The following is a 17,165-nucleotide window of genomic DNA, read 5'->3' on the forward strand; positions in this document are numbered from 1 at the left end:
AAAATGCTGTGATAAAGACATGCTTATAGATTTCTATAAGAATATAAATTAGTTGAATCTTTCTGGAATACAAATGGCAATACATGTATGTACAAAGATCCTTAAAAAGCTATTAAGCTTTAACCCAGAAATCTTGTATCTAGAAAAAAATCAAGAGAAAATAATCAGAATGTGTACAAATATATGCAAGGCCGATAATTTTTATTATTACTAGTAATGATAAAAGACTGAAAAATCTAAATGACAGCAAGATGGAAACAGTATGGTACATCTACTATGATAGAATAATGTACAGGTATTTACAGCCATATTGTGTAAACAATTACAGTTGTCATTTGAGTAGGTAACTTTTTCTCCCCCTGTACATTTCATACCTGAGACTGATCAAATTCAAAGATTGGCATTGGGATCAATGAAACTTTACAGAATTTCCAAAACTCTAGACCAGTGTTTCTTAACCTTCCTAATGCTGTCACCCTCTAATACAGTTCCTCATGTTGTGGTGACCCCTAATTTCATTGTTACAAATTGAACATAATTAAAGCATAGTGATTAATCACAAAAACAATATATAATATATATGTTTTCCGATGGTCTTAGGCGACCCCTGTGAAAGGGTCCTTTGACCCCCAAAGGGGTCGCGACCCACAGGTTGAGAACCGCTGCTCTAGACAGTCAACTGTTCACTGGTTTGTGGTTGGATCTTTTGGCCTGGATCAGGATAGCTCTTTTGCTCTTATGTAGGTATCAAATTACACTTACGAACTGCTTAGTTACCTAATCCCGAAAAGACCTCCAAAATGTTGTCCCAGTAATGAACTCAGCTTCTGTTCACAAGTAGGCACATCAAAAGGTTGACCATTTACTTTCCTAAAACTTTTTACTTCTGGTTCAGGACTATCTACTGGTTGTTCACCCATATTTCAATTGTTCCTTTGCTCTCACCCTAATATGATGGTGGAGGTACCATATAGGTCTCTCAAACAATCCTGCCATTCAAAATGACTGTGCTTTGGGTTAAGACATTTAATCAATCCATCATGAAAGAGAATTACAAACTTGAGGTTTGGGGTCAGAGAGACCCCAGCTCTGCTACTATTTAGTGACTTTGGGTAAATGACTTAACATCTCTGAGCTTTAGTTGTTATGGTTTAAGAGATAAAATGTATATAAAAGACTTAGTTCATTGCCTGGGATATAGTAGACAATTAAAATGGTCCCTGTTGTTATTACTATTATATATTAGGGTCTGCAGGAGACCAATGAATTTTTAATGAAAATACTGATGTTTTTACAAAAAGATACTTCATTATTAGTAATAATAGCTGATCCTACCAGGACAGAATATCAGGTGAGCTGTCAGTCTAAGTACTGAAGATATAAAGGAAGGAAATAGCTCTTAGGAAATGCTCCTTAAGCAAGTGGCACTTAAAGATCATGCTTCATCGCCTTTCCATCCCCAGCACAGTTCCCAGTAGGTTGCAATGCTCAGTCAAGATTTGTTGAATAGATGGCTGGCTGGCTGGCTGAGGTGTGACATATCAAAGCCGCTGGTAGCCAGAGTAATGTGAAGGAATGTAGTGCCCCTGTGTCTGGAGAAGAGAGGATGTAAGTATGGGGAAAAAGAAGGGACAGGTGAGACAAAGGGTGATGGAAGGATATGAAAAGATACCTCCCAACTTTTTTAGCTACAATCCTCCTATCCTCTATGATTTCACAGTCAACTAAAACCAACTGGGAACATATAGGAAGAAAGGAAAACTGATTTTCACTGATGGACCTGAGAATCCCCACCTTGACTTGTACCCTCCTTATGAAAATTAGTAAGGAGATGACAAGGCAGAGGCTACTCCAGTAGTCCGTGGGGATCCAGAATCTAGGCTAACAGAGTAACAGGGCTATGGTCACAGTGGCCTATTATCTGAGACTTAAGTAGGGACACATGATCTGATGAAAGATTCACCCCCCCCCCCCTTAATATGTGAATGAATTCGTGGTGACAATCTCACAAGATATACATACACTATATTTCCTTTAATGAATTGCAATCACTGGAAATAAAATTCTGTGAAATTAGGGTTGTTACAAAAAGTTAGAAGCATATGGTTGCCATGGTTTTTGGCATCTTTTAAAATACAAGGATTTGGGTGGGTTTGGAAAACTTTGTTAATCTCTTAGATCTCTCTCTCTCTCTCTCTCTCTCTCTCTCTCTCTCTCTCTCTCACACACACACACACACACACACACACACGAGGATTTTAGACTGCTAAGATTTTTCCATAGTCCAGACCAGGGTACCAAAGTTCAGGTAGGGCACATTGAACCCTAGAGGTAGTATAGGAGTGGGAACCAATACATGTGGAGGTAAATAGACTTGATTGATGAAAGTAAAAAAATACAATCTAGATAGACCCCAGGAATTCAGGAATTAAAAATAGGGAGGATTAGGCTTTTATGGGATTGGAGTGTGATAATTCTTTATGTTTTGTAAATAAACCAAGAAGTAGATGCATTTGTTCAATGGGAAACTGAATCTTTGTGGAAAGACCCTAAGAGATGTTGGGCTGTATGGAAGAGGAAAAATGCACATATTCAGTTGGCTTGTAAAGAGAATAGTATGAGGAAAGTTTAAAAGACAAATGTGGTACCCACCACCCTTCATTCAGTCAACAAATATTTTGGTGTGCTTACCACCTACCAGATTGTGTTCTAGGAACCAGAGATGCAATAAACAAGGTTGGCCAAGTTTCTGCTTTTCTGGAACTTGCATTTTAATGGGAACACAAACAATAAGTTAACAAATGTACATATATTAGTTAGGAATACATGTTATAAAGAAAAATAAACCAAGACAAGGCAATAAAAAGGATGGTGTAGTGCAGCTGGAGTGTTATTTTAGCTATGATTGTCATGGGCCTTCTCTCTGAGGAGGTTTCACTTGATCAGAGACATGAATGAAGTGCAGGGGCCAGCTGTACAAATCCTAAGGGAGGGGGCCAGCGTTCTAAACAGATCTATACTAATAAAAGAGAAAAATGGTAATTGGCGTACGACGCTACCCTTTTCATTGGCTAATCAGGGCTATATGCAAATTAACTGCCAACTAAGGTTGGCAGTTAACTGCCAACAAGATGGCGGTTAATTTGCATATGTAGGCACAATGCAGGGAAGCGAAAGGGAAAGCAGGAAGAAGCCCCCTGCCACTGACAGTGATCGGAAACCCAGGGGGGAGCTAAGAGCTGGGGGGCAGGGCAAAGGCGGCCCTGGGGCCGCCTTTGCCCTGCCCCCCAGCCATGATCGGAGAATCAGGCACCTTTTCCGCCCTGGCCAGTGATAGCAGGAAGTAGGGGTGGAGCCAGCGATGGGAGCTGGGCACAGTCGAAGCTGGTAGTCCCGGGAGCTAGGGGTCCCTTGCCTGGGCCTAAAGCGGAGCCCACAATTGTGGGGCCGCTGCAGCTGCGGGTCCCCGCTGCCCGAGCCAGACACCTCAGCCAGAGGCGTTAGGCCTGGGCAGGGGCGGAGCCTGCAACCTTGGGGAGCTGGGGGTCCCCTGCCCAGGCCTGACACCTCTGCCGGAGGCCTCAGGCCTGGTCAAGGGGCCGATCTGGTGATTGGTGATCGGAGGGTGATGAGGGTCAACTCCTCTGGCCTAGGCATCAGGCCTGGGTGGGGGGCGGAGCCGGGGATTGGAGGGATATGATGGTCCCCTTGCCCAGACCTGAAGCCTGGGTCAGAGGCGTCAGGCTTGGGCGGGGGGTGGAGCAAGCGATCAGAGGGAAATGGGGGTCCCCTGCCCAGGCATGATTCCTGGGCCAGAGGCCTCAGGCCTGGGCTGGGGTCAGAGTCAGTGATCAGGTGGAGATGGGGGTCCCCTGTTCAAGCCTGACACCTCTGGCGGAGGCGTCAGGCCTGGGCAAGGGGCCGATCCTGCGATGGGAGGGTGATGGGGGTCAACGCCTGAGGGCTCCCAGCATGTGAGAGGGGGCAGGCTGGGCTGAGGGACACTCTCCCCCCCCACACACACCCAGTGCACGAATTTCGTGCACCGGGCCCCTAGTTTATTAATAAATGAATGTGCCCTGAGGTGGTATTAAGCTTGTAGTATTAGAAGAACAAAGAGCAAGCCAGTAAGATTGGAGCTTAGTGATACAAGTGTGGCAGGGGCAGTTTGTGTGGGGCCCTGGAAACCATGGTGTGGAATTCAGTTTTATTTTAAGTATGATGGAAAGCCTTTGGAGGCCTTTGGGCTGAAGAGTTAGGCAATCTAATTTATGTTTTAGAAGGATTACCCTGTTTTCTGGGTAGAAAGTTATTTTAGGAAGACAAGAATTGAAATGCTGAGAACAGTTAAGAGGTTATTGCCATAGTCTGGGTGCTGGCTGATGGTGGGTGATATGGACAAGAGTTGCAGTGGTGGAGGTGGTGAGCAGTGACTAGAGTCAGAAGGTGTTTTGAAGGTAAACCTGATAAAACTTGTTGATTGATTGGAGGGAAAGTGGGGAGGGCACCAAATTTTTTGGTCTGAGTAACTTGGGTAAGCAGGGATGCTATTTATAGGGGTGGGGTTATAAGAGTGGGGAAGGTTTGGGAGGAAAACCAAGGGACAGATTTTGAACATGTTAAATTTGAGATGCCCATACTGTAACCAAGTGGTGATTACCAAGTGGTAAGCAGATAGGTACATGAGTATGAAGTTCAGGGTATGGTCAGAACTGAAGTTATAAATTGAGGAGTGGACACATGGTTTTTAAACTGTGAGAATAGAGGATAATCTAGTGAGTGAGTGTGGATAGAGAAGAGGTCCAATGAATATGCATTCCATAGAAATTGCTCTCACCAAAATTTATTTGTACAGTCAACAAATACAGTATCCCCCCTTTTATCTGTGGTTTCGCTTTCCTCAGTTTCACTTTCCATAGTTTCAGTTACCCATGGTCACCGTGGTTTGAAAATATTAAATGGAAAATTCCAGAAATAAACAATTCACAAGTTTTAAATTGTGTGCCGTTCTGTGTAAATGTGATGGAACCTTGCTCTGTACTGCTCCACTTCACCCAGGATGTGAATAATCCCTTTGTCCAGTGCTCCACACTATCCTGGTATATGTTCCATGCTTTGTTAGTCCCTTATAGTAGCTACCTCAGTTATCAGATCGACTCTCATAGTATGGCAGTGCTTGTGTTCAAGTTACCCTTACTTTACTTGAAGCCATTCATATAACTCTCATTACAGCATATTGTTATAATTGTTCTATCTTATTACTTACTGTTGTTAATATCTTATTGTGCCTAAGTTATAAGTTAAACTTTATCATAGGTATGTATGTATGTATGTATGTATGTATGTATGTATAGGAAAACAAAAAGTATATATATAGAGTTCTATATATTAGCAGTTTTAGGCATCCAGTAGGGCTCTTGGAATGTATCTCCTGCAGATAAGGGGGGAGGCTACTGTATTTTTGAGTGCTTATTATATGTTAGGCAGTGTCCTAAGCTCTGGGGATATAGTGAAGAACCAGATAGATGAAGCTACTGCCCTTACAGAGCTTAGAATGAAAAGCTAAATGGCTGATAAGAGGATCAGGACAAAAGTTTCTCCCAGAAAGATAGATTAAAATGTTGAGTTTTATAAAGAATAAAACAAACCTAACCATTGCTAAGTCAATCTGATCCAGTTAAGCCAAAGACAGAGAAAGTAAGAGTTCAAGGCATGTGCGGGGAATGGGGAAGCCAGAGAGATTCAAAGCCAGGGACTCCTCCAAGAGTGAGGTTAGATATCTCTGGAGAACTTGCAGGCAGAGCTGAATGAAACCTTGAATAGAAATTTTTGCACCATTGGAGAAATGTCTTTCTCACCTAGAGTAGATATAGAATGGAAGTGCATTAACATCGTGCCAGAAATAACAGCTAGAATCACAATAGAGAAAAGATCAGAAAGGCAGTAAGTGGTCATGAGCTCAGGTTCCAAAGTCACACAGACATGGCTTTATGTTTGCCATTTTTAGCTATGTGACTTAGGCATTGTACTCTTTCTGAGTCCCAGTTTCGCCACCTAGGAATCAGGGAAGAAAATACTGACCTCATATGGTACATGTGAGGATTAAAAGGATAATGTACGGAAAGTATCTAACAATATGCCTGGTATATAATAATAATTCAACAAATGTTAGCTTATAATAATACTAATTCTGATTATAATAAAGTGAGAATTTTCTACAGCCTAGCTAAGTTTGTATCTCCTTCAGGCTGATATTCCCTCCCAACAAATTGAGGAAAGAAATGGGGTTAATGAGGCTCACCAGTAAGCTTGTTGATGCTTGATAAATATATCTGCTTTTGTGATTTTCTTTTCTTAATTTCACCCTTTCATTTTTCATTGTTTATTGAAATTTTCTTCAAGTGGGCATCTTATGATCTCTAGAGCACTGCTTTCTCAAACATGAATGTGCACAGGTATCACCAGAGGACCTTGTTACAATGCAGATCCATGCAGTAGGTCCGAGGTGGGACTGGGGAGCCTGCATTTATACACGCTTGCAGATGATGCCCATGCTGGTGCTGCTCTCCATGCACCAACCTTTGAGTAGCATTGAGCTAAAAAAAATGAGCTGGAGAACACTAGAAAATGTGCATGAAGTGCAGGACCTGGGGCAGTTAGTGACCTTAGTCTCAAATAAGTGAGGCATGACTTCTCCTGCTTGTCATCTCAGCCTCAAGTGGTTCATTTATGGTGGCAGTATTCCTTGTTTGTTGGCCTTTTCAACGTGTTCCACCTTATTAATGAATGAAGCATTGAGTTTTATTCCATTACTTTAGAGACATTTATCATCTTTGTGTATTATTCAGCCTTTTTGGGTTGTTTAAGATCATTTAGTTTTCTTTTTAATTTTTTTTTTTTTACTTTTCATTTACAGTTGGCATACAATATTATATTAGTTTCAGGTGTACAACATAGTGATCAGACATTTAGTGTAAAGAGAACCTTTAGAGGTGGGGAACAGGGTTATGAAAATAGGGATGCTGCACATGAATCCTTACCATCTCCATGTTGTCCTGAAACAGATGTGAGTGCACAGCTGTCTACTACAAAGAGAGCTTCCGAGGAAAGTCTCCATGGAGCAATATATCTGACTTTTATTATTTTCCTCTTTATGATGTTTTCTTTACTCAATCCCATGAAAAATCACATAATGGGATTTTATTGTAGCCTGTTTGAATAGATAGGACAATGGAGAAATAATATAGTCAAGAAAGTGTTCCCTCAACTAAAAGAAGTTTATCTGAGAAATGTTTGTGGCAGAACATACTAGTAAGCAACCATTAGAAATGAAATTTGGGCAAGATGAAAAATCATTCAATATAAATTGCGTATTGTTTATCAGAGATACTTGTAATATACAGAAAGATTTTCATTATGATTATTGTGAAAAAATGTGGCTTTGAAATATATTGTTCCAATATGACCAGCATTTTTTATTGCAGAAATAGTCCTTACTCAAGGAAGGTCTCTGATAAATGGAGATTGAAATAGACAGTATATTTAGATGCTACTGAATATCCTCAGATAGCTTGCTTTTCAGCAAGTAAACCAGAAATTTATGGTGGCAGTATTCCTTGTTTGTTGGCCTTTTCAACGTGTTCCACCTTATTAATGAATGAAGCATTGAGTTTTATTCCATTACTTTAGAGACATTTATCATCTTTGTGTATTATTCAGCCTTTCTGGGTTGTTTAAGATCATTTAGTTTTCTTTTAAATTTTTTTTTTACTTTTCAATTACAGTTGGCATACAATATTATATTAGTTTCAGGTATACAACATAGTGATCAGACATTTGTATGGCTTACAAAGTGATCACCCCAATAATAAATCTACTACCCATCTGACACCATACTTAGTAATTACAGTATTATTAACTATACTCCCTATGCTGTACTTTACATCCCCATGATTATTCTGTAACTACCAATTTGTCCTTCTTAATCTCTTCATAAGATCATTTAGTTTTCAATATACAGCCTTTAGTTACTTTTTCTGTAGATGATTGATTGAGATGAGAGGCAGAACAGTGAGGTGTTGAACAGCATGGGCTTTAGAGATAGATTTGAATCCTGCCACTGCCACTTACTACCTATATGACTATGGAGAACTATCTTATGCCTCTGGTGTCAGCTTCTTCATCTGTAAAATTGGAGTAATAATAGTCCTTAACTTACAGAATTGTTGTGGGTCATAAATGAGTTAACACATGTAAAATACCTAAAACTATGACTGACACAGTTGTGAACACTTACGAAGTTTTCAAAATATTTTGACTAATCTTATTAAGGATGTTACCTCGTAAACCATTTTATGTCAATACTCATGCTTTAGCTCCCCAGCCGGATGACAAACACATTTTAAGCATGGGGACAGTACCTTTTGTTTTCTGTTTACTTCTTCCAATCCCTTTATTATTTCTGCATGTTTACCATCATCACTATAGATTTGGGTTGCAGATGCAGCTACCAAGAGGTGCATCCTATCTAATAAAAGAGAAACATGGTAACTAGCCATACGTCAACTACCCTTCCCATTGGCTAATCAGGGTGATATGCAAATTAACTGCCAGCCAAGATGGCGACCGGAAGCCAGGCAGCTTGAAGCTAACATGAGGCTTCCTTGCTTCAGTGACAGAGGACTCCAACGTTCCCCACCTGCCTTGCCGGCCTCTGAGCTTGCAGTTTGAAACATTGTTACAAATATAGAAGCTAAACAAAACCCCAGAAACCTGCTTTCAGCTGGCCCGGGATCTCAGAGCTGGAGTTGATACAGTGTTTCGATTATAGAACACAAACAAACCAGATACCTGCTTTCAGCAGCAGAGGCCTCAGAGCTGGAGCCAGAGCTAAAGCTGGCCCAGAATTAAAAAAAAAAAAAGAAGAAGAAAAGGAGCAGTTGGGAGCTTCAGTCACCCACCAGCCTGAAAACAGCCCTCAGCCCCTCACCCAGACTGGCCAGGCACCCCAGTGGGGACCCCCACCCTGAAGGGTGTGTGACCAGCTGCAAACAGCCATCATGCCCTCACCCAGGCTGGCCAGGCACCCCAGTGGGGACCCCCACCCTGATCCAGGACACCCTTCAGGGCAAACCAGCCAGCCCCCACCCGTGCACCAGACCTCTACCCTATATAGTAAAAGGGTAATATGCCTCCCAGCACCAGGATCAGCAGAGCCGAGAGGCCTCCCGGCACCAGGATCAGCGTGACAGGGGGCAGCGCCCAAACCCCCTGATCTCCCTGCGGCTCTGTGTGTGACAGGGGACGGGGCCACAACCTCCCTATCCGCCCTGCTCTGTTCGTGACAGGGGAAGGCACCCCCAACCCCCTGATTGCCCTGTGGCTCTGTGTTTGACAGGGTGCGGCAACCCAACACCCCCCCCCCACGGGCCCTGCTCTGTGTGTGACTGGGTAGAGCCATAACCTCCCCATTGGCCCTGCCCTGAGTATGAGAGTGCTGGCGCCCCAACCCCCTGATCGGCCCTGCTCTGTGGGTGATAGAGGGTGGCGCCCCAACCCCCGGATCCGCCCGCCCTGCTCTGTGTGTGACAGGGGGCGGTGCCCCAACTCCCCTATCAGCCCTACTCTGTTAGTGACAGGGGGAGCTCCTCAACCCCCTGATGGGCCCTGCTCTGTGCGTGACAGGGGGGGAGCTCCCCAGCCCCCTGATTGACCCTGCTCTGTGCGTGACAGGGTACGGAGCCCCAGCCCCCCTGATGGGCCCTGCTCTGTGCTCTGTGCATGACAGGGGGTGGCGCTGCAACCTCCCCATCGACCCTGCCTTGAGTGTGACAGGGGGCGGTGCCCCAACCCCCCAATCAGCCCTACCCTGAGCATGACTGAGGGTGGCATCGCAACCTCCCGATCCACCCTGCTCTGTGCATGACAGGGAGCGGCGCCCCAACTCCCCAACCGGCCCTGCACTGAGTCCGACCAGGGGCTGCACCTAGGGATTGGACCTGCCCTCTGCCACCCGGGAGCAGGCCTAAGCCAGCAGGTCATTATCTCCAGAGGCGTCCCAGACTGTGAGAGGGCACAGGCCGGGCTGAGGGGCCCTCCCCTCCCCCCCGAGTGCACAAATTTTTGTGCACCGGGCCTCTAGTTATAAATATAAAACTGGAAACTTCTGCCATCAATAAGCAGGTCATGAGGTGGGGAAAATGGAAAGCACATATTTTATCAGTAATACTAATTACATTAAAACTGTTTAGCAAGTATGTATTTTACTATGAGACGCAATGTCTTCTCTTATTCTTCACAATAATTCTATGAATTAGAAAACTGAAACTCATACAGGTTAGTAACAAGTTTCAAGTCACTCAACTAGGATTCCAACTGGTTACTCTCTAATTGCAAACACTTCATTGCTTCATTCTTTTTAAAGATATCTAGAACAGCTGTTCTCAACCTTGGCTGCACATTAGAGTCACCTGGGAATCTTTTTAAAATCCTGATCTGGGTCTCATCCTCCGGAAATTCTGTTTCTTTGTTACTAATGTTGTGGCCTCACCCCATAACAAAGAAACAGAATTTCCGGAGCATGAGGCCCAGAAATCAGGATTTTAAAAAGATTTCCTGGTGATTCTAATGTGCAGCCAGGGTTGAGAACCACTGATCTAGATTCTAGAATATAATTCTTGGTTAAAACAGCTGAATTGGGTTTACATAACAATTCTACTCACTAAACACATGACACTTGATATCCAGAACCCCTGTTTGTACAGTAAGACCCTTTAAGTTTATACCTAAAGTTTCTTTCTAAAAGACTTACTCCTCTGCCATTTCCCTGCCAGGTGGCTGCTCTTGCCTCCAGCAACCTATGATTTGATCACGCCTTCAAAATTCCCCAGTTACTGTCAACCCAAGAGTGTGCATTCTTTGTTATCAGGCCCCAGGATTTGTCCTCCCCTTCTTCATATAAGTTATGATAATACATTTCTGATTTTTCCATTCAGTGAGAAATAATCCAAATATGAAAACATTGTATCTCTCCATCTGTTTCAACACTTGGGCTAGCTATCACATTTTAATTAGTTAAGTACTACTCTGAAGCAATGGTTCAGAACAAAGAGAATGATCAATACTGGTGGTTCAAGTCCAGATGTACGATAATGAGCATCTTGGACATAAACAAGATTACTTTGGTTGATTTATCTTAGCATTGGCAGATTATTAAACCACTAAAAATCTCCTAGTTCTACTTTGCCTGAGGCCAATAATTTCAAGGAATTTTTGCTTCTTTCTGATCACTTTTATTGCTTACTATTCTTAGGGAGTGTTGTTGGGTGGGGGAGGTGGTAAAAGGTAAGAGTAGAGATGGTGATACATCAGAGAATAGGGAGATCTATGAATGTACTTTCTTGTTCCCAAGCGTCATTAGTATGATAATATATTTTGCCTTATATTGACTCAGTCACCTGAATAATATGTATCTTAAGGTTTTGATTACAGTTCCTTCATCATTTGCTTTTCTTCCAATTTGAGTATCATTTGCAAACTAGGAAATGTTTTCAATATCCTCATCCAAATAATTATATTCATATAAAAAAACTGTTAATGAAACATTAGAGCTAAGGGCTTAATTGCTAAAAAATCAACTCCCAGAGCTAGAAAATTCAGTTAAGGTTCCATGGTAACAGGATCTATTATTAAGTGTATAAATGTTATCTAATAACATTTTGAAATTAACCTGCTGGTTTAGGTACTTTCAGAACTATATATAAAGTGTAAGGCACTGTTTAAAAATAAAAGTCATTTAAATAGTTTCTCTGGTTAAAAATTAGGGACAATTTCATGTTCCTTCCAATTATTTTATCCCTTATCATATTTTATGCTTGTTTTTCTATCAGTTAATAAGAAAACGCCTCATTTCTTTTGAAATATGACAGCATTTAATGTTGATGAGTCATATGTTTCTCAGTTTTTTCTAAAGAAAAAAAAAACAGCAGTAAAGGAAAATGCAAACACAAATTTAATGAGGTAGGAAAGTTGCTATAGGATGTGTCCTAAGAAGGGAATACAGGAGAGCAGATTTTCCTTTGAAAGGAAGAGCTCTAGACATAAGAAAATAGTTTTGAAATTTTAAAGTATGATAGGACAAAAGTATCTCAAATTGAGGAAAATAGAATACATATTTATTTGCTACAAAAGGTGAAAAATTGCCTGGGTTCATAAAAATAGGTGTAGGAAGGTGGTAAGAGTTTTCAGTAAGCACATCATTAATATCAAGGTAAAAAAGACTGGATATTGAAACTACTGAATGTATGACTGAAAAGGTCTAGTAAACATATTGAAAAGATGGTTCAGGAGTGGGAAGCGTGGGTAAAATTTTCTCATTCATACAAGGCAAAGCAGGGAGCCAAGGCAGAGCAGCGGTTTTCCCAAAGGCACACAGCACAACAGCAGCAAGCTCAGCATATAGAAGAATGCCAGACTCCACTGCAGAGAAAAAAAATTCATCATGAGAGACTCCTTCATCACCATGGCATTCAAACACTGGAAGAAGCATTTATTAGACACATGCTGTTTATTGATCACTGTTGCTTAACACAAAGGATCCAAAACAAAAAGACATGCATTTGCCCATGAGAAGCCTTTTATCAATTTGGGAAGTCAAAGTCTAACATATTTACATTAACACCTGGAGGATAAATCCCAAGTTCAGGTAAAACATAAGGATCTAAAAGACTGCATGGTACAGATATACATATATTGCTGGAGCAATTCCAATTAAAAGTAGGTGGTTGATAACCAATGGACATAAGACACTGGGGGATACTGGAGGCTAGGGGACTGTCAAGGGCGGGGGGGGGGAAAGGACACATATGTAATACCCTTTGTGATACTTTAAGCAATAAAAAAAGAAAAAAAAGTAGGTGGTTATGGGGTACACGACTGTAAAATATGATGGAGCTTCAGCTGCTGGTGCTATGTTGACATGAAAGAAAAATACTGAAAACTGACTTATAATAATAGTACAGGTTTAGGCTAATAATAAGGAATATCTTTTATTAATAAAAAATATTGGGCACTTTTTAAAAAATATGTTTTTATTGATTTCAGAGAAGAAGGGAGAGGGAGAGAGATAGAAACATCAATGATGAGAGAGAATCATTGATCGGTTGCCTCTTGCATGCCCCACACTGGGAATCGAGCCTACGACTGGATCACTGACCGGGAATTGAACCGTGACCTCCTGGTTCATAGGTCAACACTCAAACACTGAGCCATGCTGGTTAGGTTATTGAGCTCTTTTCACAGCACTTTTTGGGACTGATATAAAAAGTCAAAGGATATAGTACACGCTTCCTGTTCTTCATATGCTTATGGTTTAGTTGTAGAGATAAGGCATCATATTTGAGGTATAAGACATAGATAAGGAAATTGATGAGCACTAAAGGAGATATGTAAATAGGAAATCAAAGGAGCATTCTGGAATGATCTTAGAGAACATGGACTCTGAGGATTAGTGACAGCTTGGTGATGTGGAAATACTGTAAGCTATACACAGTGGCTTCAAATGTATCCGGCTCTGATACTTAACAGTATGTGGTTTGGCTGAGCCTCTATTTCTTTACCTGTAAAACTAGGGATGTAATACCTAACTTATAGGGATCTTTTGAACATTGTCAACAATGAATACAAGGGTATGGGGCTTCTTTTCAGGGTAGTGAAAATGTTCAGAAATTAATTGTGGTGATAGTTGCACAACTTTATGAATATCCTAAAATCAAATAAATTGTATATTTTAAATGGGTGAGTTGTAAGGTAATATATTAAAAAAGTTAAACATAAATTTACCATATGAAAAAAGTTTACCATGTGCTCTAGCAATTCTACTGTTAGATAAATACACACGTATAATAAAAATGTATGTCAAAAACGTATTTTAATGTTCATAACAGTGCTGTTACTCCTAAAACCAAAAATTTTACCCAACCCAAATGCCTATAAACTGGTGAATGGATGAGTAAAAGGTGGCATATCCATACAATGGAATATTAGTTAGCCATAAAAAAGAATGAAGTTCTGATACATGCTACAACATGGATAAATCTCAGAAACACTTTGCTAAGTTAAAGAATCCAGAAGCAAAAGTCTGCATACTGTATGACTGCATTCATATACAATATAATGCTCTGAAAAGGAAAATCTATAGAGACCCAATAGATTAGTGATTACCAAAGGCTGGGAGTGGGAACAGAGAATGACTGCAAATGAGCACAAGGGGATGTTTTGGAGGTGATGTAAATATTCTAAAATTTGTTTGTGGTGCCCTAGCTGATTTAGCTCAGTGGATAGAACATCATCCTGCAGACCAAAAGGTCCCAGGTTCGATTTCTGTCAAGGGCACATACCTTGGTTTCAGGCTTCTCCCCAGCATTGGCCCTGGTAGGGACTCATGTAGGAGGCAACCAATCAATAAGTTTCTCTCACATCAATTTGTCTCTCTGTCTTCCCCTCTCTCTTCCACTCTCCCTAAAAATCAATGGAAAAATATCCTCAGGTGAGGATTAATAAAATTGGTTTGTGGTTATGGTTGCACAACTCCTTGACTTAACTAAAAAAATCATTGAATTGTACATTCTAGTTGGTATATTTTATGGTATGTAAATTATCTATACTAATAAAAGGATAATATGCTAATTAGAGCAGACATCTTCCTGATGTCCATCTGGATGTCCATCTGGACAAAGCCACAGTGGCTGGCGAGGCCCAGGGCTCAGGCAGCTGTGGGCTCAGGCAGCTGTGAGCCCTGGTGGATGCAAGGCTTGCAGCTCAGACATCGCAGCTGTGGAGGCCAGCAGTGGCAGCAGCAGTGGGGTGATGGGGGTGGTGCCTTTCCCTGATCAGCCTGGTCCCATACCCCAGAGGGAGGCCAGAGGGCTCCCAGACTGTGAGAGGGGTCAGGCCATGCTGAGGGACCGCCCCCCCCCCCGTGCACAAATTTTCATGCACCAGGCCTCTAGTATCTCAATAAAACTTTAAAGGATTCAAAGTGTCAAGTAATATATGCTTAAAAATTATAGCTTCTATCATTGTTGAAGTAATCATGGAAGGCCTTCTGAAGAAAGGGACCTTTTTAATAATATGTATATTTTTAAATTGATTTTAGAGAGGAAGGGAGAGGGAGTGAGATAGAAACATCAATGATAAGAAAGAATCATTGGTCTGCTGCCTCCTGCACAATCCCCACTGGGGATTGAGCCCACAACCTGGGCACATGCCTTGACCAAGAATTGAACCCTGACCTCCTAGTTCATAGGTCAATGCTCAACCACTGAGCAATACTGGCCAGGCAGAAAGGGACCTTTAATGATATGTGATGGGTAGGGTGTGGCTAAATGATGGGAAAAGGAATTAGGATGGATAGGGACATAGTATGAGCAGTGGCCTGGAGTGGAAAATAGTCTTAGTGTAATTAGTGTTGCTGTAGATCTGACTAGAGTAGTGAGTCTGTACTAGGGGATATTGATAGATAAGAAACCATTGGAAACAGACCCAAGACTGAAAAACAGACCCATGGTTGACATATACCATTGATGTGTAGGTAGAAGTGATGAGATTCGAATGGTAAAGGCCCCAGGTGATAGAGATAATTTATAACCTGGGTGGTGCTGATCCAAAATATTTAGAAGCTGAGTTAGCAAGGACTTAGATGATAGGATGTGATATGGTGTGGTGTGGTACGATGTGGTGTGACCAGTGCCTAAGCAGTAACTTATATAAGATCAGTTTTGTGTCTGAGCGAATAGGCTAGAAGGGCCAGCCTGAGGAGCCAGGCCTAGAGTGATTAGCATGGGAACAGGTAAGGATAATATATTATGGAGACATGTAGGTAAAACACAGACAAAAAGTGGGATATAACTGATTATCTTTTCTCTGGCTTCTGGTGAAGTCATGTAAACACTGACCAAACTATTTTTCAGTCTTATGAGTTATTTCAGTAAGCAGCCCTGTCAACATCATTCCCTCCAGCTTTCCAAAAAATTTAGTGAGATCACTAGGGGAGAAATCTCTGAATGTCTTCTCCAAGTTGTCTAGAATTTTAAAGATTTCCCAACCAACTTGAAGCAAATCCTTACAGTACTTAATCTAAGTGATGTGATAAGATCATGACCTTTTCAGAAATGCCTTTGATGTCAATCCTAATTCTGCCAAATTTTACCTGACAGGGTAAGAATGAAACATTATAAGCTAGTTTGTCAAGCATCTCAGTAATTGGTTGTGGCAATAATCTGTTGCAACTCAGCTCTGCAATGATGAGCCTGGTGAATGATGTTCCCTGACTTGGAAGGAACTTATTAAGTGTTCGATCATTGATTAATGAAGTAAAAATTCACTAGGTAGACCCTGAAGTGATAAACGGAACAGTAACCTTGGCAGTCAATAGTCCCTCCTGCCCATGGTCCACACTATCATTTATTCTGAAAATGATGACTGCTCATTTTCTTATCCATATACCTACAATGACTCAGAAAAACCAGTGTTGACAATCAACAGATACAGAAATGAAATATATTGCAGGTAACTCCTATTTTGACTTTTAATTACCATTATAAAAGTGAAAAAAATTGCCCATAAAGCATTAGAGTTATAAAAGCCCACTTTTCCTAAAATGGCCTTTCTGATGTGTGAATGAAAAATAACAAAAACCTATGCTATCATTTCTGATTATATAAACATAAAAGATCAAGTTAATTGAAATTGCATTTTTATTTTTTTCAGGTACACTTTATGATTGACTGTAACAGCAAAGTAAGTATGTAATATTTTTGAGTTGATTATCCATTCAGTTTTAGAATGCTTTTAATCTCCTTCATCATGTATCCCATTTTCCCAAAGATCACATAGATACCACAGTTCACAAACTGAAGAAATGGGATTATTTTTGTGTTTTTTGTTTTTCTTAATAAGTTCATCAGTTATCAGGTTTCTTTCCGTTAAAATTTCCCTCCATGTCCACACAGTATTGACTGCTTAGGCAGCGGTTCTCAACCTGTGGGTCGCGACCCCTTTGTCGGTCGAACGACCCTTTCACAGGGGTCGCCTAAGACCATCCTGCATATCAGATATTTACATTACGATTCATAACAGTAGCAACATTACAGTGATGAAGTAGCAAC

General features: G+C 41.2%; 1 long non-coding RNA gene across 1 annotated transcript in view; it reads left to right on the forward strand.

Annotated features, from left to right (window-relative positions):
* The window catches only part of LOC132224900 (uncharacterized), a 165,831-nt gene extending 149,032 nt beyond the window's left edge, over window positions 1-16,799 (forward strand). Inside the window, exon 3 of the long non-coding RNA XR_009450759.1 lies at window positions 16,768-16,799. This is a non-coding gene — a long non-coding RNA (uncharacterized LOC132224900). The remainder of the gene's footprint in view (window positions 1-16,767) is intronic.
* The last annotated feature ends 366 nt before the right edge of the window (window positions 16,800-17,165 follow it).

The sequence above is a fragment of the Myotis daubentonii genome, chromosome X (assembly GCF_963259705.1).
Source record: "Myotis daubentonii chromosome X, mMyoDau2.1, whole genome shotgun sequence".
Taxonomy (NCBI): Eukaryota; Metazoa; Chordata; class Mammalia; order Chiroptera; family Vespertilionidae; genus Myotis; species Myotis daubentonii.